The sequence below is a fragment of the Lithobates pipiens genome, unplaced genomic scaffold (assembly GCF_037356315.1).
Source record: "Lithobates pipiens isolate NorthernLeopardFrog02 unplaced genomic scaffold, aLitPip1_a1.2 Scaffold_11, whole genome shotgun sequence".
Classification (NCBI taxonomy): Eukaryota; Metazoa; Chordata; class Amphibia; order Anura; family Ranidae; genus Lithobates; species Lithobates pipiens.
In genome coordinates, this window is record NW_027507696.1 from 26,688,662 (window position 1) to 26,713,352 (window position 24,691).

Here is a 24,691-nt window from a genome sequence, read left to right on the forward strand (position 1 = left end):
ATCTCTGTATTTGTGGACAATACTAAGCTAAGCAGGGCAATAACTTCTCCGCAGGATGTGGAAACCTTGCAAGAAGATCTGAACAAATTAATGGGGTGGGGATCTACATGGCAAATGAGGTTTAATATGGAAAAATGTAAATGAATGCATTTGGGTGGCAAAAATATTAATGCAATCTACTCACTAGGGGGAGAACCTCTGTTGGAATCTAGGATGGAAAGGGACCTGGGGGTCCTAGCAGATGACCGGCTCAGCAATGGCATGCAATGCCAAGCTGCTGCTAACAAAGCAAGCAGAATATTGGCATGCATTAAAAAGGGGATTAACTCAAGAGATAAAGCGATAATTCTCCCACTCTACAAGACTCCGGCCTCACCTGGAGTATGCTGTCCAGTTCTGGGCACCAGTTCTCAGGAAGGATGTGCTGGAAATGGAGCTAGTACCGAGAAGGGCAATAAAAGAATAAAGGGACTGGAGGATATTAGTTTTGAAGAAAGGTTAGGAGCACTGAACTTATTCTCTCTGGAGAAGAGACAATTGAGAGGGGATATGATTTCAATTTACAAATACCACACTGGTGACCCCACAGTAGCGATAAAACTTTTCAGTGGAAGAGAATTTAATAAGACACGTGGCCACTCATTAGAATTATAAGAAATTCGATTTAACATTAAACCGTGTAGAGGGTTCTTTACTGTAAGAGCAGCAATGATGTGGAATTCCCTTCCACAGGTGGTGGTTTCAGTGGAGAGTATCGATAGTTTCAAAAAACTTTTAGATAAGCACCTGAACGACCACAACATACAGAGATATACAATGTAATACTGACATATAATCACACAAATAGGTTGGACTTGATCGACTAGTGTCTTTTTTCAACCTTACCTACTATGTAACTACTGAACCTATTTACACTGAGCACAGGGTAGGCATCAGCAGCAGTGATGACAAACAGCTTACTGTATTTCACACAAAGCTTGGTTGTCTAATCTTTTTTTTTAGGGACCAGGACTACTGGTGATGATCAGGCACTATGGTACTTCTGAATTACTGCTAAATGCAGTAAAGAGATTGATGGGAGGGAATGTCCCTGTGTCACTTTGTAGACTGAAAGATGCATCGTACCTGGTTTTGCTGTAAGATGTTCCACAAGCATTTTCCAGGGGCTGAGTTTCTTGGGTAGAAAAAAGTTGTGAAATGGTCTTGAGGTCTGTTTCCAACTCCCAAGTATCAGCTAACAGGTCTAACAGTGGGTCAGTCTTTTCCTGGTCAGGACAGCTGCATACTGGCATTACATATTGTATGCTGTTTTTATATTATGTGTTATAGCATTTTTTCTATCTATCTATTTCTTATCTATAGATGCTTTCTGTCTTCTACCTCCTTCTCTCAAACTTATCACACAATCAACATCATTCAGGCCCTTTGTGATTGGATATGGCCCCTTCATCGCTGCCTGCAGTTTGTTTTTTGTGCACAGGGAGTATAACACACACCTTCTTACCCAAGTTGCATGTGTGCTCTCTAGCATTACAGTCGTACTATTCCAATCAGTGTCTCCATTGTGTCCCAGAACCTTAGTACATGATCCATTAAGTTAACCTCAGGGCCATCAACTCTGCCCTTCCAAGTATCTCAGATTTGGTCTAAGGGTCCTCTCACTTGCCTTCCGTACAGGAACTCAAATGGTGAAATGCCTGTGGAATCCTTGGGCATCAGTTTTAAGATCATAATGAAGTACTTGCACAGCTAATTTTTTTGGGTGGTAAGGGCTATTCACTATAAGTGTCATCTGTATTTTTTGATAGACAGCCTGCATTAGGTCACACACAAACTGCAGGTCTTGATCACTGAGGAGCTCTGAAACTAATTCCCAGAAAAGCATTGGTGACTTTGCCTGCCCTGAGGAAGGATAGAGCTGTGTACTACAGCCTTTGGATACTGGTTTACATAGTTAAAGTGTCACTAAATCCACACAGAAGAAAACTAATAATAGATGGTGTATTACATGCTGTTCATACTCACTCGGTCACTAAGACATTTGTTTTCTGTATTCTGCAAAAGACCTGGTTGATCCTGCTGCTCTCTATCTCCACATTCTGTTCATGTCCCCAATTCATCTAGAGATTTTGCAGCTCTGGTGGTAATTCCGCATATGCTCAGTTTTCAGTGGGTTTCTATGCTGAGCATTTCCTCCCTATCACACCTGAGCAGCCCATGTGACTATAGAGTCACATATGTGGGCATATACATAGTGGTAAATGACAGCCCACTCCCTCCCTCATTCTCCATGCCCACTAATCAGTAGGGATGGGCCTGATGTTCGAGTTGAACATCGGGTGTTTATGTGTTCGCTGAACACACAAGCAAAAGGGGCACTCAGCGGGAAGTTCGCCTGCCGCTGAGCGTGCACCTGACCTGTATGCTTTGGCCAATCACAGCACAATGTACTGTGAAACCCATGATTGCCCAACGTCAGGGTGCCTTTGGCCATTAATGGCTCAGTGGCTAAGTCCACACTCCACACTATATAAGGCTGCTTACACGGCAGCCTTGTGTAGCGTGTTAGTGGAGATTAGGCAGGGTGGTTAGTGGATGGTGTGTTCAATCAGTTTAGTGCAGTCAGTGTACTGTAGTGTAGTGAATAACAGAGTGTAGTGGTGCCACTGAAGTGTTGGTGTGTACAACATCTCTGTGTCACCAATGATCCCATTTTTTATTTCATTAATAATTTTACTTTTATTTTTTTGCAGCATCAGGTTCTGTTGCTGCATTATTAGTACTCCCCCATATGTGTCTCAGATGTTATTTCTTCTGCGTCAGCACAGCAGTCGTTTCCTTTTTTTTTCTTTTTTTTTTGGTGCAGCAGCACTAAGAATATTTAGGGCATAATTGGTCCCCTCTTCTGCGTTGCAGGTGTTCATCTTTCTGTGTAAGCAGTGGTTTCCTTTTTTTGTTTTTTATTATTGCTATTCATATTTTATTTTTTTTGCTGCAGCAGCACTAAAAATATTTAGGGCAACATTGCTGTTCCTCCATTCTGCAATGCAGGCATTCCTCCTCTGCATCAGCAGTAGTTCCATTTTTTTTTTTTTTTTAAGTGGGGCTTTTTTTTTTCAGCAGCAGCAAAAAATAATGTCTCTATAATTTCTTCTTCTGAGTCCCAGGTGGTCTCTTGCCACAAGTGCCCCACCAGAGCCACAGCCTCCAAGGAAGGCTGCAGGGAAAGCTGCAGGGAAGTCTGCAGTGAAGAGAAGAAAGTGTTGGCCTGGGCAGGGCCGCTGTTAGAAATCATGGGGCCCCATACAGCCTACCTGACGGGGCCCCATTGACCCCGCCCACAACCCATCCTGGCTCCGCCCATAACCCCACCCCTGCCTCCACGCTGTCAGGGCAGGAGGCAGGAGCTGGAACATTTAACATTTACAGCGCCCCACCAATCATAACTGCATCTGAATGGGAGAGATGTCAGTGTTTTGACATCTGTGCCCATTCAGTTTGTGTCTTCATACGGAGCTTTCAATCAGGTCTGCATGAAAAAGGACCTAATTGCAAAGCTTGGGTGAAAGGTTATGAAAGGAGAGTGGTTTGGGGGTGGTAAAAATGCAGCTTGGCTATGTATTTTTACTGTCCCTTCCCCCATCACATGTGTAAAAGTAGCATCTCACTATGTGCTCATGGTCATTATCATTATGATGATCAGAGCACAGCAGGTGCTGTGTGGCTCTGTCAGTGTAACATGACTGTGTGATGCTGACTTTGTTATGGCTGTGCTGAGTTATAGTCTGTAACACACAGTACAGTCATATATCAGGAAAGTCAGCACCACACAGTCATGTTACACTGACAGAGCCATACAGCACCTGCTGTGCCCTGATCATCATAATGATAATAACCATGAGCACACAGAGTCTAGGGACTGCACATGCTACAATAGTGTGACCTGTCAGTGTGTGTGTGTGTGTGTGTGTGCAGGGGACTGCTTGCCTGTGCACCACTGCCATTGTCCAGATTACTCCTGCTGCTCTGTCTGTCTCAGCCGTCCCAGTGATAAGTCCCTCAAGCTGCAGCACTTACTGGATGAAGGGAGCCGTATAACAGTAATATCCATCCGCCGGAGAGGCATACAGTGAGCAGGAAGAACTTTAGTTTGTGCAGGTATACTGAGAACAGCATGCGGCACAGCATTGTATCCCTGCACCCGAAAATAGAAAAAAAGTCCCTCTTCTGCTTTCACCTCCTGGGCCCCTCTGGTAACCTGATGGGGCCCAGGAAATGAATATATATTCCTTATATATGTTAGTAATCAAGTGGGTGCAGGTTAATATAGTTATTTCGTTTTTTTTTATTTTTATTTTTATTTTTTTTAGCTAGAAGTTAAAAGCTGCTCGGGCCCCCCCTGCTGGCCGGGCCCGGTACAACAGGGCTGGTTGTACTGCCCTATCAGCGGCCCTGGGCCTGGGTTCAGTCTTGTCTGACAGAAAACGCAGGCTGTTGTAGTACAGCGTGGGGACAGATATGTCATCTGCTGCTGGTCCTGATCTCTGGGATTTCTGGACCAGATTGTGCTCCCTATTATATGGACTTCTCAAGCTTACAATTTTCTTTTCCACAGACTTTTTGATGTGTGCCATGGGGACCAAAAGGCTTTGCAAATTCCAAAAGTTTGTCCAGCGTTGACTTCCTCTTTATTTTGTTACCCAGAATTAATGGATATTTTATTTTCACAAAATACTTTCCTATGTATTTTTATTCAAAAAGGACAGTTTGTTTGTGAGTAGGCAGGTACATTTAAAAAAGACCATGTCAAATTAACAAGGGACAACAACCTCCGTCAGGTTAATAAAAAATATAAGATAATAATGTTATTGTTGTAACTTGACACTCCAAAAAATCGAATTATATGGAGATCACTAGAAAATAATTTTTAAGTAATCGTAAAATAAATCTTGATGAAATAAAAAATGATAAAAGATGAGTATATAAAACAATTGTAAACATTATCTATGGAGATCGGGCTTTTAAAAAATAGAATATTATTCATGAGATGAGGATAAATAATGAAGAAATCAGTTTGTGAGAACTCTGTGTGAATATGAGCAGCAAAACAACTTCATTCTTTTAGCATTATAAAGAAGAAAATAATGCGCTGCATTAAAAGATCACATAATTAGCAGTGTGAGGAATGTGCTAGCTCTAATATGAACGCTAGTTTTACCACACTGAGTGCTTCCCTCTCATACTTGCTTCAGAGCATGCATCGTTTTTGTCCATTGGAACAGCATACAGACGAGCGGTTTTCCAGTTTGGGAATTGGTTCCGTCAGAAATCATTTAGAACATGTTCTCTTTCTAGGTCCCTCAGAATTTTCGACATAAAAAGTCTGATGAGGCATACACATGATTGGAATATACAATGAAAAGCTTCCATCTGACTTATTCTGTCTATATTCAGCTGCTAATTGAGGACATAGTCAATGACCCCCCCCCCCCCCCCCCATTCAGGTGGACTAAACCTAAAAATGTTTCCACCTGAACAAAACAAAAATAAAATAAAGGAATAACAGAAAAAAAAGTAAATAAGGGGAGGAGAAGAAAAAAAACATAATAATCATAACAGAATAAAAAAATAAAAAAAAATAACAATCCAGAGGCTTATCCTTGAAAATATTAAAAATGTATCAAGGTCCTCTATAATATTCCAAACATGAAGGACAAATCTCTGAAACTTATTCATAGCAAAGAAACATTAACCATAAAATTCTTACCATCCATGCAGCTCACTAAGGGCTGCAAACATTGTTACCCCCAGTACTATATTTGAATGAACATGCGGCTACCTCTATTGAGTTTATGCAACTGTTCTACATAGTGATGCCTTTCCTGTCTTAATTTACTATTTTCAGTTTTTAGTCTCAGCATTTCGGTCTTAAAAGGGAAACGGGTTTTATTACAATGGCCTCTATGCCTTGGCTTGCTACCCCATCTCACAGAATAAACTTCATAACGCCTAGGTGTAGTTTTTCGGGTAGTGTGACCTCCTTTGCATATCATTATTAGCCATCAAACAATACCTAGCTATGTAATCCCCTTTTTACAAACAAAGCATTTGAGAGCTGGTCTCCCTGCATAGGCCCTTCTCTGAGAATATGGCGATGGAGACTCACATTGCTGCATAACATTACTATGATCGAAATCAACAGACTTTACACTTTCATTGTCTGAGGAGTTACTAGCAATGGACTCATCAGAAGTCTCCACTGTTTCAACTCCTGAATCAATTTCAAGTGCAGTTACCGCACTTATATTTAAATACTCCTCATTCAGATCTCCAACATTGATTCCCACCATAGTAACATCACTTGCAGCAACACTAGCATTTGGCTTTTCTATATGTTGTTCCAAAGCCTCTATCTTTGCTGTGCGGAGGATAACTCCATGGCAGACTGGGCATCATGTAACTCCTTCCTAAGCAGTATTATAATACGCTCATTCTCAGACTCTCTTTGATTCAAAGAGGCAATACAACTTTCTCTTTATTTACACGTTTCCTCTAATTCATAAATTTTCTGTTCCAATACACATTTCTCAGTGGGGCCCGCGAAGGAGGCGTCGCTGCCCCCGCCACCTGGTATGGACTTAAAGGGGAACCCCAACGCTGAAAAAAAAACGGCGTGGGGGTCCCCCCCAGGTCCACATCAGACCCTTGTCCGAGCACGCTGCCCGGCCGGGACAGGACAAGGGCCTCTTCCCGACAACCCTGGCTGTTGGTTGTCGGGGTCTGCGGGCGGGGGGCTTATCGGAATCTGGGAGCCCCCTTTAATAAGGGGGCCCCTGGATACCGGCCCCCCACCCTATGTGAATGGGGTATGGGGTATAGGCGGCGGCGACGACAGAAGACCGGGCCACTGCCTGTAAAAGAGCTATAAGAAGGCGCGGTGGCCCGGCAGAAGAACCGAAGAGGGGGACAAGACCCCCTAGGTTGGAAGAAGAGGCCGGCAGCGAGGAAGAAAGCCGGGCTCCTCCGCTAGCAAAAGAGCTAGAAGAAGATAGCGGAGGAGTCCGGCGAGAAGACCCCCGAAGACGGAAGACCCCCGGATCTGTGCAATAAACTATTTTATCTTGTGTGTTGTGTTTGTTTTGTACTTTATTTTACAGGTGAATGGGTACATTGTACCCCATACTCATTCACATAGGGTGGGGGGCGGTATCCGGGGGCCCCCTTATTAAAGGGGGCTCCCGGATTCCGATAAGCCCCCCACCCGCAGACCCCGACAACCAACAGCCAGGGTTGTCGGGAAGAGGCCCTTGTCCTTATCAATATGGGGACAAGGTGCTTTGGGGTGGGGGGGGCCGCACGTCACCCCCCCATGTTGAGGGCACACAGCCTGGTACGGCTCAGGAGAGGGGGGGGCGCTCACTCGTCCCCCCCTTTTTTGGCCAGCCGGGTGCTCGGACAAGGGTCTGATGTGGACCTGAAGGGGACCCCCACGCCGAATTTTTTCGGCGTTGGGGTTCCCCTTTAAGTCCATACCAGGTGGCGGGGGCAGCAACGTCTCCTTCGCGGGCCCCGCCTACCTGGAGACCCGCTCGAAATGAGCGGACTTTCCTTCGCGTGTGTGGGTGAGTCCGTTCATTTCAAAAGTAGGGTGGATAGTACGGTGGACTTAGTACGCCGTATTAGTCCGCTGAAAAAGTGCCGTGTGTGGGCAAGTAGCCTGTTCGGAAAGTCCGGCGGACAGTCTGGCGGGAAGTCCGCCAGACTAAGTCCGTCGGATAGTCGGCTACGTGTGTACGCGGCATAAGTTACACTTTGTACCTGTTTTACTTTTTGCTATAATAAATATGTCAATTTAAAAAAATATATATATTGTTTTTCCTCAGTTTAGACTGATATGTATTCTACATATTTTTGTAAAAAAAAAACGTAATAAGCATATATTGATTGGTTTGTGAAAAAGTTACAGCGTCTACAAAATAGGAAATACATTTATGGCATTTTTATTATTATTTTTATTTTAAGTAGTAATGGCGGCGTTCTGCAATTTTTATCCTGACTGTGACATTACGGCGGACATATTGGACACTTTTGACACTAATTTGGGACCTTTCACATTTATATAGCGATCAGTGCTATAAAAAATGCACTGATTTCTGTATAAATGTCACTCGCAGGGAAGGGGCTAACACTATGGGGCGATCAAGGGGTTAAATGTGTTACTTAGGGAGTGATTCTAACTTTAGGGTGAGGGGACTCACAAGAGGAGGAGCACCAATTGATGTTCCTCTGTACTGGGAACATGAGATCGGTCTCTTCTCCCCTGACAGGATGTGGATCTGTGTGTTTACACACACAGATCCACATCCCTTCTCTGTTACCGGCAATTGCGGGTGCCCGGCAGACATTGGCATTGGCTCCCAAGTGATGCACCCCCTAGATGTCTGGGAAGCTGAGGACGTCATATGACACCCGCACAGGATGGGAGATCCCTCCTGTGGACATGATTTGACTATGGACAGGGAAGCAAGTGGTTAACCAGTTCATACAACAGTTGCATACACAATGCACACAGACACAACACACAGATAGAAAGTTGTTTAAAAGCTAACTTTTACTTGTCAAAAGGCAGAGCACACTCTTAATCAATGCTCTACTATTACCACTGACTTCAGCACTATTATCTCAGAACACTGGCCCCATTGAACTTATATTGGGACAGATAGCTATTTCACTCTGACATGGGGAAAAATAAATAAACTAACTTGACCAGCTACATAGACCTAAATTTGCATTAGCAATACAATAAACGTTAACACATACACAAATACCAGCCAAAAATCTCACCAGATTTTGCGCATCTGCTCACTGATGAAAGGGACTCAAGATAAAAATACATTAGCGTTTGGGTTCTGTGCAGAAATAAGGTCCACACGCCTTCTTGGGTGCCAATTGAAATAAATACTAATTGAAAAATTCTAAAATAAATATATATCCGAGGGTAGTTATGGATTCCCTCTATTTATTCCATATATGTATTAATTTGTCTATTCCTAGTTAGCTAATCTATTAAAACTCTAATAATGTTACTGTTGATGTCACAATAATATAAGGTTAGCTATGATAACAAACGCACTGCTTAATAAAACAACATCGTATTTATTTCCCAATAAAATAGGAAAATGCTAATATGAAGATACTATAGAGCATATAACACAAGAACATCAAAGATACTTATCAAGGCTGTCCTCCGAGACTCGGTCTCATCAGCTGGGCTCAAGATGATGGTAACAGAGAGAGCTATGACGCTAAGGGAACCATCAGGCAAGAGCCAAGAGAGAAAAATATATGATTTCCCTTCTGTGTGCACTTTTTACACATTCATTCAGACCCACTCGTAACCACAACCTGCTCCCCAACTGTCCAATGAGATATTGCCAAGAGGTAGTCCTTTTAATATAATATATTCCTGTCCGTCCTGCTGTATTGGCCTCCAGGGGCAATTCCCAGCCTGCCCTTTGATTTTCTGTAGCAGGACAATCATCAATCATCTTATCAGCCATGGTCCTTTTTGAAGCTTGCTTGCAGAGTGTTATCACACCAGCCGGTCAGGAGCCAAGCTTTTGTTCAGCCTTGCTTCTTTCAGATGAATATTCTGATATACTTCTGTCTCATGGTCCCTGACACCAAAATCCAAATAGATTCAATTCCAATTTGAATAGAATAGAAAAGAATAGAGTAGAATAGAATAGAAAATAACACAATAGTATAGAAAAAAACAGCAGAATACAATAGAATGAATATAACCATCTTCCTGTACTAATCTATTCTTTTCTATTCTATTCAAAATTGAATTGATCTTATTTGAATTTTGTGAAATAATTATATTCTTTCTATTCTATTATATTGCTTTTTAAATTAAAATTTTTCCATCTGTTTATTTTATGCTATTCTATTATTTTCTATTCTATTCTATTAAAATGTATTTTATTCAAAATTTGAATTTTGGAAGATGGTTATATTCTTTCTGTTCTATTTTATTGTTTTTTTCTATACTATTCTGTTATTTTCTATTCTATTCAAATCTATTCTTTTATTTTCTATTCAAATTTGAATTGATTCGATTTTAATTTAGGGGAAATGGTTACATTCTTTCTATTGTATAGTTTTTTTATAATTCTATTATTTTCTATTATAGCCTATTCTATTGTGTTTTTTTTCCTATTCTATTCTTTTGTATTAAAATTAAAATGTATTCTATTTGAAATTTGAATTTCAGAAGATGGTTATATTCTATGTTATTCTATCCTATTTATTTCTATTATATTCTAGTCGATTCTGTTCCTTTATATTCTATTCTATTTTGTTCTGTTTTACTCTATTATATTATATTCTTTTATTTTCTGTTATATTCTTTTTTATTCTATTATTTTTGTTTTCTATTCTATTCCTTTATTTTCTTCTCGTTCAAAAGTTTTTATTTTATGTTAAAATAAATTACATGTACAGAATATAAGACAAATTATTTGATACCAGAAATAAAAAGACATATTGAAGTACAGGTGATATAAAGCAAAGAAGAATTTCAAGATATTCTCGTGGGAATGACAATAAATGGCCTTATATATTTTAGAATTTGAAAACATTCTTATAGCTGAGTTTTAAACATTTTAATCCCAAGAAAATATAAATATGTCTAAAAGAAAATATATGATTTTAAAGTTTTGACCATAACTTCTAAAGTATGTTTATAGTAAGTATTATTTAGTAAGGGAGGAACATAAAAGGTATATAGGAGGGGAAGGGGAGGGAATAATTCTCTGGAGGAGGTTTTATATATCAGCTAATGTTTTAATTTCCATAAAAAATCGTAATCACCATAACAATAAAACTCGGTTATCAATATTATCTGACATATAATATTTAATCCAGGGTTTCCAAATGATATCAAACTTTGTCATCTGGTTTTTATCTATAGCATCCATTTTAGCATGGATGAAAGATTGATTCATTCTACGTTTGGTTTCTGCAATATTCACCACGTCTGTTTTCCACGCATTGGCTATAGTCTGCTTTGCGGCTATCAGGAGTGTAAGAACTAATTAGAATTGTTTCTGATTCAGAAAGGCTGGTTTTAAATTAAGGAGAGCTATAATTGGGTCTGGAAAAATTGGACGATCAAAAAATTTTGTAATTATCAGAAAGATCTTTTTCCAAAATGATTGTACAATTGGGCAATGCCACCAGGTATGTATATAGGTACCTTTTTCTGGACAGCCACGAAAGCAAAGGCCAGTGTTGTCTGTTGAGAATTTGGCGATTCTCGCAGGAACCAAATACCAGCGTGTGAGAACTTTATATGATGATTCAGACGCCAATATATTTATAGAGGAAGATTTTGTGAAAGACCATATGTTGGACCAAGACCTAGAATCGATTGTACAATCCAAATCTTTTTCCCACTTGGCCACATATTTAGGTATAACAGTATTAGAATTAGATATCAATTGTGTATACAATGATGTAATACGACCTTTAGCATGTGGTTCCTTGAGACAAAATCTTTCAAATTGAGAAATATTATGTAAGTTTACATTTAAATTGAGAAGAGGAGTATAAAAAAATTTGATTTGGAGATATCTGAATATTTCTGATTGTGGAAGTTTATATAATTTACATAGATCTGTAAAAGATTTTATTGATGTAGTTGAAGTTAAATTATATAGACAAGTGATACCAGCCTTAGACCAAGCTTTAAAGGTTTTGGGATATTTCCAGGCTGGGTAAAAGGTCGGATTCTTGTGAAAAGATAATAGCGGATTTTGTGGAGATTTCAGACCATGTGAATTTCTATACCTATCCCATATAGATAGAGAGTGCTTAGAAATGGGGTTATTTATAGACTTACAATCCGCAGGTTGTAACCATAATATATTGTTTATAGGAAGAGGATCACAGTCTACAGCTTCAATGAGGACCCATAAAGGAATCTCTGTAGAAGAGTGATATTTTGTTAATTGAGATAATTGAGCTGCCTTATAATATATGTTAAAGTCTGGAAATCCCAAACCACCCAAAGCTTTGGGGAGAACATGTGTTTTTTTGTGAAGTCTGGGTTTTATTTTCCCCTAAGTAAATTTCGTTACTTTTTGTTGAATCAGCCTAAGAAAATATGCAGGAATATGAATCGGGAGAGTTCTGAATAAATATAAAAATTTCGGAAGAACAGACATTTTTATGATATTGATTTTCCCAAACCATGATATCGGCATTGATGACCAATTAGATAAGGACCTTGTAATATTTTTTAATAGAGCTGGGTAGTTAGCTGCAAATAAATCGGAAGGGTTAGGAGTAAACTGCACACCCAGATATGGGAGGCTATGATCTACCCACTTAAAGGGTAGTGAATTTTGTAAAGATTGTTTATCTTTCTCGACAAGTGAAATGTTTAATGCTGAAGATTTTTGAATGTTGACCTTAAGGCCCGAAATAAATGAGAACTCTTGTAGTACAACCATAAGATTTGGGGCCAAAACATGTGGAGAAGATAGAAAAAGGAGAATATCGTCTGCGAATAAACAGAGCTTATGATGAAAACCACCCATTTCAATACCTGTTATAGTGGGTTCCATCCTAATTCTTTGTGCTAAAGGTTCAATGAGTAAAGCAAATAATAATGGTGAAAGTGGACATCCTTGACGAGTCCCCCTCAGTATATTAAACTCTTCTGATTTGTACCCTGCATATCTGATATAAGCTTTGGGATCTTGATACAAATTAGAGATCCATCGTAAAAAATTAGGGCCGAATCCCCATTTGGAAAGGGTATAGTTCATATATGACCATGATACTGTGTCAAAAGCTTTCATAATATCTAAAGAAAGAAAACAAGTGGGGATATGTCTTTTTTTAGCGGAATGTGACAGGAGTGTTGCCCGTCTAATATTATCTCCTGCTTGACGTAATGGAATGAAGCCCACTTGATCACGATGTATAAGATTGCCTATAATAGTATTTAATCTGTTAGCTAGAATTTTGGCAAAAATTTTTATGTCCAAATTTAGAAAAGAAATAGGGTGATAATTAGACCATATTGAATCGTCTGTGTGAGGTTTAGGGAGCATACAGATAATTGCAGTCAGGGTTTCTCTTCTAAAAGAATGACCTTCCAAAAGGGAATTAAAAGTGTTTGTCAAGACTGGAGATAGGGTGTCTACAAACGTTTTGTAATACAGCGCAGAAAAACCATCAGGACCTGGCCTTTTATTTAGTTTCAGATTTTTGATAACTTCAGATACCTCTATAATTGACACTGGTTCCTCCATCATTTCCATTTGTGTTTTAGATAGTGTCGGTAGAGATATATGAGAGAAAAAATCATTCACTCTAGAAGGGTCCAACTCATTATTAGAAGAGTATAAATTTTTTAATTGTGTTTTGAATTTTTGTAATATTTTTAAAGGATTATTTGTGTATACCCCCCTAGAGATTTTCAGACGTAACGGTTTCGTGGGTTCTGGCAGGATTTTAATGCCCTGGCTAATAGTGTATGAGGTTTATTCGCATTGATATAGAAATTGTGTTGTGATCTCTTGATGGTTTTATCCGCTGCTTCAGTAAGGAATAGATCAAATTCCAATTTAGCTTTGTCAAGATTTATTTTAGATAAAGAAGAAGGGTTATTTTGGAATGCTGTGTGACATTTATTGAAATTTGTTTCTAAAGTCTGACAAAGGATTTTCCGCTCTCTGTTGAATATGTTTGCTTGCTGTAGACATATGCCATGGAGAACAGGTTTGTGTGCTTCCCATAATGTAGTCAGAGAGATGTCAGGTGTGGAGTTATATTTTATATAATCTTTGAGCGCAATTTCAATATTATTTTTATGAGCTGGATTTTTGAGTAGGAAATCTCTTAATATCCATGTTGGATCTTTTTTTTTTGGAATTATAGAGGCAACAGTAATGTAGAGTGCACTATGGTCGGACCATGGGATGGGAATAATTTTTGTAGATATTATTTTTGGAATTAGCCCTATGGACATAAATATATGGTCTATCCTAGAGAATGAGCGATGAGGGAACGAGTAATGTGTGTATTGTCTCTTGGTTGGATTCAATTCTCTCCAAGTATCTACTAGGTTATGTTTTGTAATTAGTTTTGATAAGAGTTGTTTGTTTGCTGTATGTGACTGTGGGATTGGTGATTTATCCAAAAATGGAAATATGGTCTGATTAGAAACTCCACATAGAATTGTAGTACCTATTTTGTGATGTTCTATAGTTTGAAATAAATGAGAAAGAAAAGAAATAGGATTTTTGTTAGGAGCGTAGTATGATGTAATGGTGATAGCGGTATCAAGTAGGTGTCCTTTAAGAATCAAGTAACGACCTTCTGGATCCTTGATTTCCTTCATTAGTGAAAATGGTGTATTGCGATGGAAAGCTATAAGCACGCCTCGTTTTTTAGGGGAGGCCGAAGCTGTGTATACTTGGGGGTAGTCTTTACTGAAAAGTTTGGGAGTGGATTGTGACGCAAAATGAGTCTCTTGGAGGCAAACTATATGTGCTTTTTTGGATGAAAATGTGCGGAAGGCTTTAGTGCGTTTGTGTGGAACGTTTAGTCCTTGTGTATTTAATGATATGATGTTTAATGGGGCCATGGAGTTGGGAAAAGTAAATATATGTTGGTGTTTATGCAAGAACGTGTGTCATATAAGAAATTATTTGTCTCCAGAGTATAGGGGTGGAGGGAGGGAGGAGAAAGGAGATAATGACTGAAAAAGAAAATACAATTAATATACAATATTGAAATATATCTTAACATACCTATGTTCTTAATGTGTCCGTTGGGAGGAGAAAAACTCTCCCTCCAAGGGTACATGAGCCACTGTCAACTGCCGGTGTACACCGAGCTGCTGAGGGTAGAAAGAGAGGGCGTAAGTAACTTCCCTGCAGAACACCAAGAGCCAATCACATAATTTCATTTTTCAAGCTAAAAATACAAATGTAAGATTAAGGCAACCTCAGAGACAAAGAAGAGAAGAGAGAGGAAAAAAAAAAACAGTTAGAATAAGATGCCTAAATTATTAGGAACATTACTTAAATAAGATTATGATAAAAATATTGATTGGAAGTCAGAGAAAAAACTCGGCAGTAGCCATTCTGTTGAAAAGGCAAGATAGTAGCCTCAGTACAGGTGTTTATCAGTCCATAGTGTCAGCCAGATCTGGATCCGGAGGTGGAGATTGTATGCGACTTCTTTTCTGTGGATTGTAGTCTTCTTCTCTTCTGGAAGCAGAGGAGGGATTATCAGCATATGAGGATGATTTTTGGTGAGTGTCCGCAGCATCTCTTGATGTGTTTATCATCCCTAGTTTCGGTAAAGTAGTTTGCAGGTCCTTAGCTGTTTGGCACATATATTTGCGACTTTGAAAAGTAAAACGCACTGAGAAAGGAAAGCCCCATTGGTAGATTATGTCATTTCGCTGTAATATTTGCAGTAGTGGTTTCGGGGTTCTTCTTTTGTTGATTGTGATTTGTGAGAGGTCTGTGAATAATTGATATTTATGACCCTGGAAAATTAGGGGATCTTTATTTCTAGCTGTATTTAGCAGTAGTTCCTTAGTGCGGTAGAAATGCAATTTTGCGATAATGTCACGGGGAGGACCATCTGTTTTCTTTGGTGCTAGGGCTCTATGAACCCGGTCCATTTCAAGACGCTCTAGTGGGATAGCTGGTTGTAATTCTTGAAAAAGTGCAGTAATAGCAGTTTAAATCAGTCACAGATTCCGGTATTCCTCTAATACGTATATTGGAGCGTCTTGCACGATTTTCAAAATCCTCCAATTTGGATTTTAATATGTAATTTTCCTCTTTAAGAAAATCAATTTCTGAGGTAATGTTAGATGTATAATTTTCCAGATCGTCTGTTCTAATTTCCACTGCTGATGTACGCTGACCAAGCTCTCTAATTTCTTTAGTAAGGTTTGTGGTGAGGGTATCTGCAGTGGATTTTAGTGATTTTTGAAGCAGATTTTCTATTTGTTTCAGTGTTACAGGAAGGGATAAGTCTTTTTGTGTGGAAAGTTCTAAATTCTACAGAACTGACATCTTTTTCTCAGGTATTTGATTAGAGAGACTATGTGCCTTTAATGAGAGAACATCTTTATGTAAAGCAGCAGAATGGGCTGTCTGTTTGTTCTCCTCACTGTGTCTCCCCTCAAAGGGGGAGGGTTTCAGTGCCATACTGCTGTATGTGTGAGGCAGCGCTTTCTTGTTAATTTTCTGCCTCATGAGTCTCCTCTGACCCCCCCGAATGTTACCTATGTAAGGTAGGGATATTTATCTACCGTTTGCTATAATATATGTGCTAGGGTTGCCACCTTTTCTTCAAGTCAAACCCGAACAGTTTTGTGGCGCACAGAAATTTCTTTTTTATAGTATAAGCTATACATATATTTTGCTACTAAATAACATTTCTAATCATATGTATATAAGTTAATAACAAAAGTCCTCTTTTACATCAGAGTCCACAGAGTTCCCCTTTTACCTCTGAACTCTGGGGACTCTGACATAAGGGATGCTCTGTGAACCCTGATTTATGGGGGAACACTGAGTACTCTGATGTACAGAGAGGACTCTGCTGTAAGGGGAAACACTGGTGTAAAGGGTAACTCTGATGTAAGGGGTGCTCTGAGAACCCTGATTTGACTTAGTGTACTCTCTCTGAGGAAGGAGAGGGAAGGGGGGAGACTTCATTCAGAGACAGGGATGGATGGTGAGCTCACTCACCCCTTGGCAGTCTGCACCTCTCATTCAGATGGATCTGAGGCTGCTGGACTTCAAATTTCCAGCCTCAACTTTCCTTTTCTGAGGCACAGCGCCGGGGATTGGAGTGTGGGCAGACACAGAGGGGTAGGGATGGGGGGGAAGAGGTGCAGATCAAGCCCTCTCTCTTCTCCCGTCGGTATGTGTTGGTGGGGGGGTGGAGGGTATGGTTTGTTAGTGGTGGCTTTGGGCAGTGTGAAAGACAGTGTAACAGACACTCTCAGCAGTGAAAACTGCAGCCAGAAACCCTGCTGGGAAACCATAGTCCAGTCTAAATAATGTGTCCGGGTTTCAGACAGTCTGAAACCTGGACGCATGATTCCAAACCCGAACTGTCCGGGTGAATCCTGGACAGGTGGCAACCCTAATATGTGCGGAGGGACAAGTTACCTCCGCCGTTATATGGCTCCGTTGTCCTGCTGAGAATGGAGCTCTAAGCCAGCATTACCTCTTGGCTCGGCTCCGCCTCCTTCCCTCCCTTTATTTTCTATTCTATTAATTTATCTAGGGTCTGTCTGTATGTGAGAAGTGATCTCAAAGCGAGTGTGAAAGAGGACCTGGTGAATGGAGAGTGTGATGGGTCTGAAGCATTATGGGTGGAACTGCATACAGATGTGCGCAGTTCAAAGTTAATCATTGGAGTTTGTTATAGACCACCCAATGCTAATGAGGAGGTGGAGACTCAGCTCCTTTCACAGTTAGAACAGGCTGCAAGGGCTGGGACAGTGATAATAATGGGGTATTTTAACTACCCAGAAATTGACTGGAATAATGGCACTGCTGGGACAGTTAAAGGGCAAAAATGTATAAACCTATTACAGGAAAATTTTATGATCCAGTTTATTGAGGCCCCCAACTAGGAATGATGCTCTGTTGGACCTGGCAATCTCAAACCATGCAGAGCGTATTACTAATGTTCATATAAAGGAACACCTGGGTAGCAGTGACCATAACATGTTTTCATTTGCTGTTAGCTGTAAGCAAGAATCACCTACGGGAAAGATAAAAACACTTAATTTCAAGAGAGCAAATTTTCCAAGAATGAGGGCTGCTCTCCAGGACTTAGACTGGGAGAGAATATTGTCATCAATGTGCACAAAACAGAAATGGGAATTCTTCAAAAAGACTGTTTGTGATCTCACTGCAAAGTATATTCCCATGGGTAGTAAGTTTAACCACTTGCCGACCAGCGCACGACGATGTACGTCGACAGAATGGCACGGGCAGGCAAATGGGCGTACATGTACGTCCCTTTAAATTTGCCGCCCTGCCACCGGGAGCGCGATCGTCTCACGGAGCGGCCGAATGAAGAAATGCCGTTGTAAACAACATTTCTCCATTCTGCCTAGCAACTAGTGACGCTGATCTCTGCTCCATGTGATTGGAGCAGAGATCAGTGTTCACTAAATGAAAGCCCAACCCCCCCACAGTTAGTAACACACCCCTAGAAACACTTAACCCCTACACTGCCACCCACTGGTTAACCCCTTCACTGCCAGTGTCATTTACACAGGAATCACTGCATTTATATAGCAGTGATTATTGTATAAATGACAATGGTCCCAAAAATGTGTCAAAAATGTCCGATGGGTCCCCCACAATGTCGCAGTCACAATAAAAATCGCTGATCGCCGCCATTACTAGTAAAAAAAAAATAATAAAAAATTATTAATAAAAATGCTATAAAACTATCCCTATTTTGTAAACGCTATAACTTTTGCGCAAACCAATCAATAATCGCTTATTGCGATTTTTTTTACCAAAAATATGTAGAAGAATACGTATCGGCCTAAACTGAGGGAAAAAAATGTTTTTTTATATATTTTTGGGGGATATTTATTATAACAAAAAGTAAAAAATAATGCGTTTTTTTCAAAATTGTCGCTCTATTTTTGTTTATAGCGCAAAAAATAAAAACCGCAGGGGTGATCAAATACCACCAAAAGAAAGCTCTATTTGTGGGAAAAAAAGCACGTCAATTTTGTTTGGGAGCCATGTCGCATGACCGCGCAATTGTCAGTTAAAGCGACGCAGTGCCGAATCGCAAAAAGTGGTCTGGTCTTTGACCAGCAAATTGGTCCGGTCTGAAAGTGGTTAAAAGGCTAAAAATGAAACCTATATGGCTCACGGCCAAAGTTAAAAAAGCTATAAACTATAAGAAAAGAGCTTTTAAAAAATATAAAAATGAAGGAACACTAGTGTCATTTAAATGTTACAAAGAATATAACAGAATATGTAAAAGGGAAATCAAGGATGCAAAAATTCAAAACGAAAGACAGATTGCAAAAGATAGTAGGACAAACCCTAAAAAATTCTTCAAATATATTAATAGTAAAAAGGTCAATTCTGAGCATGTAGGCCCTTTACAAAATAATCTGGAGTGGGTAACTGGGGACAAAGAGAAGGCTAATTTATTAAATACTTTCTTCAGCTCTGTGTATACATGGGAGAGCTCATGTCCATAATGTGGGTGGTAGTGACACAGCCCCAAATCCACAATGGCTCAAAAGTGATATGGTCCAGAAATATTTGGACAGAATAAAGGTGGATAAAGCATCTGGACCTGATGGCATCCACCCACGGATCCTAAAATAATTGAGCTCTGTAATTTCAAAACCATTGTATCTCTTTTTTAGGGACTCATTAAAGACAGGAATAGTACCACTGGATTGGCGCAGGGCCAATGTGGTGCCTATATTTAAAAAGGGAAAAAAGTCTTTACCAAGTAACTATAGACCTGTTAGTTTAACTTCTATAGTTGGGAAGATACTGGAGAGATTAATAAAAGACCACATAGACGAGTTCTTGCAGGAAAAACATATTTTAAGCAACAGACAGCATGGATTCATGAAAGACCGAAATTGTCAGACAAACCTGATTTCTTTTTATGAGGAGGTAAGTAAAACCTTGGACAGAGGGGTGGCGGTGGATGTGGTATACTTGGATTTTGGAAAAGCGTTCGATTCAGTTCCGCACACACGGCTCATGTGTGAGGTAAAGTCTACAGGTTTGGAAATATCAGTTTGTAAATGGATAGAAAACTGGCTAAAAGACAGAATTCAGAGAGTAGTGGTTAATGATTCTTACTCTGAATGGTCTAAGGCTATCAGTGGTGTACCCCAAGGTTCAGTGCTGGGACCCTTACTTTTTAATATCTTTATAAATGATATATGGTCTGGGATCAAAAGTAACATTTCCGTCTTTGCAGATGACACCAAGCTATGCAGTGGAATAACATCCTTACAGGATGTCTCCAATTTACAAGCCGACCTCAATGCTCTGTCTAACTGGGCGACTATGTGGCAGATGAGGTTTAATGTTGAGAAATGTAAAGTTATGCACTTGGGGCCTAAGAATATGCATACATCATACATTTTAGGGTGAGTACAACTGGGGGGATCAATAGTGGAGAAGGATCTGGGGGTTTCGGTAGATCATAAGCTCAATAATAGCATGCAATGCCAAGCTGTGGTTTCCAAAGTGGGAAAAGTTCTTTCTTGTATTAAGAGAGGTATAGACTCCAGAGAGAGAGATATAATTTTGCCCCTGTTCATATCATTAGTAAGACCTCTAATGGATATCCTAAAGGGATATTGGGGAACTGGAGAAAGTGCAGTGAAGGGCAACCAATCTGATAAGAGGCATGGAGGAGCTCAGCTATGAGGAAGGATTAGAGGAACTGAATTTATTCACTCTTGATAAGAGGAGATTAAGGGGGGATATGATCAACATCTACAAATATATAAGGGGTCCATATAGTGAACTTGGTGTTGAGTTATTCACTTTACAGTCAACAAAGATGACAAGGGGGCACTCTTTACGTCTAGAGGAAAAGAGATTTCATCTCAAAATACAGAAAGGTTTCTTCACCGTAAGAGTTGTGAAAATGTGGAATAGACTCCCTGTAGAGGTGGTTCTGGCCAGCTCAGTAGATTGCTTTAAGAAAGGCCTGGATTATGTACATAATATAACTGGGTACTAACATTTATAGGTAAAGTTGATCCAGGGAAAATCCGATTGCCTCTCGGGGGGATCAGGAAGGATTTTTTTCCCCTGCAAATTGGATCATGCTCTGCTGGGGTTTTTTGCCTTCCTCTGGATCAACTGTGGGTATAGAATTGGGTATATGGGATTGTATGATATTATTATTTTTTTGTGGTTGAATTAGATGGACTTGTGTCTTTTTTCAACCTGACTAACTAGGTAACTATGTAACTATTTTCTATTCTATTTTATTCTCTTTGGAAATTGGAAAACTATTTGAATTTGAAAACTATTTGAATTTGAAAACTATTCAAATTCGAAAAGTATTCAAAAACTATTCGAATTCGAATTTCGTCTGATTTTTTTTCCATTATTTTCGATTTGTTCAAATTCAGTACTATTGTAATTTGGAAGTTCGGATACATCTGAATTTCCAAAAAATAACAATTTGTCCGAATTGCAAGTTGGAACAAAATAAACTGCACATGTCTATATATTTATGTTTGTGTACCCAAATGTATACATGATGACGGACGCAAAAATACGTGCAACGCACAACCATCAATGTGTACAGTGCCTTGCGAAAGTATTCGGCCCCCTTGAACTTTTCAACCTTTTGCCACATTTCAGGCTTCAAACATTAAGATATAAAATTTAAATTTTTTGTGAAGGATCACCAACAAGTGGGACACAATTGTGAAGTGGAACGAAATCTACTGGATAATTTAAACTTTTTTAGCAAATAAAAAACTGAAAAGTGGTGCGTGCAAAATTATTCGGCCCCTTTACTTTCAGTGCAGCAAACTCACTCCAGAAGTTCAGCAAGGATCTCTGAATGATCCAATGTTGTCCTAAATGACTGATGGTGATAAATAGAATCCACCTGTGTGTAATCAAGTCTCTGTATAAATGCACCTGCTCTGCGATAGTCTCAGGGTTCTGTTGAAAGCGCAGAGAGCATCATGAAGACCAAGGAACACACCAGGCAGGTCCGTAATACTGTTGTGGAGAAGTTTAAAGCCGGATTTGGATACAAAAAGATTTCCCAAGCTTTAAACATCCCAAGGAGCACTGTGCAAGCGATCATTTTGAAATGGAAGGAGTATCAGACCACTGCAAATCTACCAAGACCTGGCCGTCCCTCTAAACTTTCAGCTCAGACAAGGAGAAGACTGATCAGAGATGCAGCCAAGAGGCCCATGATCACTCTGGATGAACTGCAGAGAACTACAGCTGAGGTGGGAGAGTCTGTCCATAGGACAACAATCACTGCACAAATCTGGCCTTTATGGAAGAGTGGCAAGAAGAAAGCCATTTCTCAAAGATATCCATAAAAAGTCTTGTCTAAAGTTTGCCACAAGCCACCTGGGAGACACACCAAACATTTGGAAGAAGGTGCTCTGGTCAGATGAAACCAAAATTGAACTTTTTGCCCACAATGCAAAACGATATGTTTGGCGTAAGAGCAACACAGCTCATCACTCTCAACACACCATCCCCACTGTCAAACATGGTGGTGGCAGCATCATGGTTTGGGCCTGCTTTTCTTCAGCAGGGACAGGGAAGATGGTTAAAATTGAGGGGAAGATGGATGCAGCCAAATACAGGACCATTCTGGATGAAAACCTGTTGGAGTCTGCAAAAGACCTGAAACTGGGACGGAGATTTATCTTCCAACAAGACAATGATCCCAAACATACAGCAAAATCTACAAAGGAATGGTTCACAAATAAACGTATCCAGGTGTTAGAATGGCCAAGTCAAAGTCCAGACCTGAATCCAATCGAGAATCTGTGGAAAGAGCTGAAAACTGCTGTTCACAAACGCTCTCCATCCAACCTTACTGAGCTCGAGCTGTTTTGCAAGGAAGAATGGGCAAGAATTTCTGTCTCTCGATGTGCAAAACTAATAGAGACATACCCCAAGCGACTTGCAGATGTAATCGCAGCAAAAGGTGGCTCTACAAAGTATTAACGCAAGGGGGCCGAATAATTTTGCACGCCCCACTTTTCATTTTTTTATTAGTTAAAAAAGTTTCAAAAATCCAATAGATTTCGTTCCACTTCACAATTGGGTCCCACTTGTTGGTGATTCTTCACAAAAAATAAAAATTTTATATCGTTATGTTTGAAGCCTGAAATGTGGCAAAAGTTTGAAAAGTTCAAGGGGGCTGAATACTTTTGCAAGGCACTGTATATTGAGACACAACCTATGCTAGGGGGTGACTCTAAATTAAATGAGGCTACATGTTTCCATCTCCTTATTCAAACCGTATGGTGCAAGAGAGTCAAACATGCATATCCACAAAACATCCCTTCTGCATAGGAGGGCAAATCTGTAGTTTTCAGTCAGGGTTCCCTTGGGTACAGTTTCTATTGTGCATGCGATGGAAATGACGTGGGATGCTATGTTCTTCACATCCTTTTTTGATAAACTTACAATGGCTTCCAACCCTTGCACACAGGGCGCAGATGGTGAGACCCACGTACAAAAGGCCACAGGGACAACGCAGGAGATAACAAAATCTATTGAACATGTAATAAACTGTTTAATTGGAAAAGTTTTTCCTTTGGTAATGACAATGCTTGTACTACCATGTGTAATGAATTGACAGGTCAGGCACTCTCTTTTCTTGCATTGGAAGATGTCTGTGCTGTTGTCAAAACAGGTTCTACTATCCAATGGGGATCCATTTTTTGTGGCTTGTATTTTGCTTGTTGATAAAATATTCTTCATTGTGTGTGCTTTCCTAAAAGTAATTTGTGGAGCTGCCAGCAATACAGGAGCTAAACGCTGGTCTAGTAGTTGAATTTTGTAATGTTTTTGTATTATTTTGGACTCTGACCTATATTTGTTATTGAAAGTTGACACCAATCTCAATGTGTTGTTTTCATTCCTCTCAGCTATACCTTTCTGTCTAGATGGAGGGTTCATGTGTGACATGAATGCCTCTTGGACTATTTCAGGGGGATAGCCTTTCTCTTCAAACTTATTTTTCATTGAGGCACCTTGTGTAATATAATCGTCAATTCTCGATATTTATCCTCAGTCTGTTAAACTGTCCACTGGGAATATTCAGCTTCCATATGGGATGGTGACAGCTGGTGAAACGAACGTAGGAATTCCCACTGGTGGGCTTGACAAGATTTCTGTTGAGAATACTACCTTGGTCATGAGTTACCACCAGGTCCAGAAATACCAGCCCCTTGGGGTCGAGCACATGTGTAAATAACAACCCAAATGGGTTTGCGTTACAGTGGGGAACAAAGGAGGGGGAACACATCTGGGCCACCACTCCAGATGAGCAAAATGTCATCAATGTATCTACCGTAAAACACAATGTGCTCGGCAAAAGGGTTGTTGGCCCAGATGTATACCTCCTTCCAGTAGCCCATGATTGGCAATAGAGGCAAAATGAGCCCCCATAGCTGGGCCTTTAAGTTATAAATAAAACTGGTCGAGAAATGTAAAATAGTTATGTCTATTTTACAGAAATCAATGCACTTGACCAAAAAATATGATTGTTGAGAGTTGATATCCCCATTTTTGATTGGAAAATATTTTATAGCTGTGAGGTCTACCTCATGAAGTATTGATGTGTAAAGGGAGGCAACATAGAGTGATCCTCACATGTATCCCTCTTCCCAAGAATAATACTGGAGGGAATCAATGACCTGACTGGAATCTTTAATGTACAAAGGGAGCTGGCATACCAAAGGTTGTATAAAAAAAATCAATATAGACCAAAAGGCCACTAGTAAAACTGTTGGTACTTGCTACTATCGGCCTCCCAGTGGGATCTGTCAGAGATTTATGTAACTTGGGAAGATGTTAAAAATCGTGTCATCACAGCAACAGACAAGCCTGCATTACACGCA

General features: G+C 39.9%; 1 long non-coding RNA gene across 1 annotated transcript in view; it reads right to left on the reverse strand.

Moving 5' to 3' along the window:
• Nucleotides 1-9,140: 9,140 nt before the first annotated feature.
• Nucleotides 9,141-24,691, reverse strand: part of LOC143961004 (uncharacterized) — a 123,788-nt gene continuing 108,237 nt past the window's right edge. The window contains exon 2 of the long non-coding RNA XR_013270395.1: nt 9,141-9,677. This is a non-coding gene — a long non-coding RNA (uncharacterized LOC143961004). The remainder of the gene's footprint in view (nt 9,678-24,691) is intronic.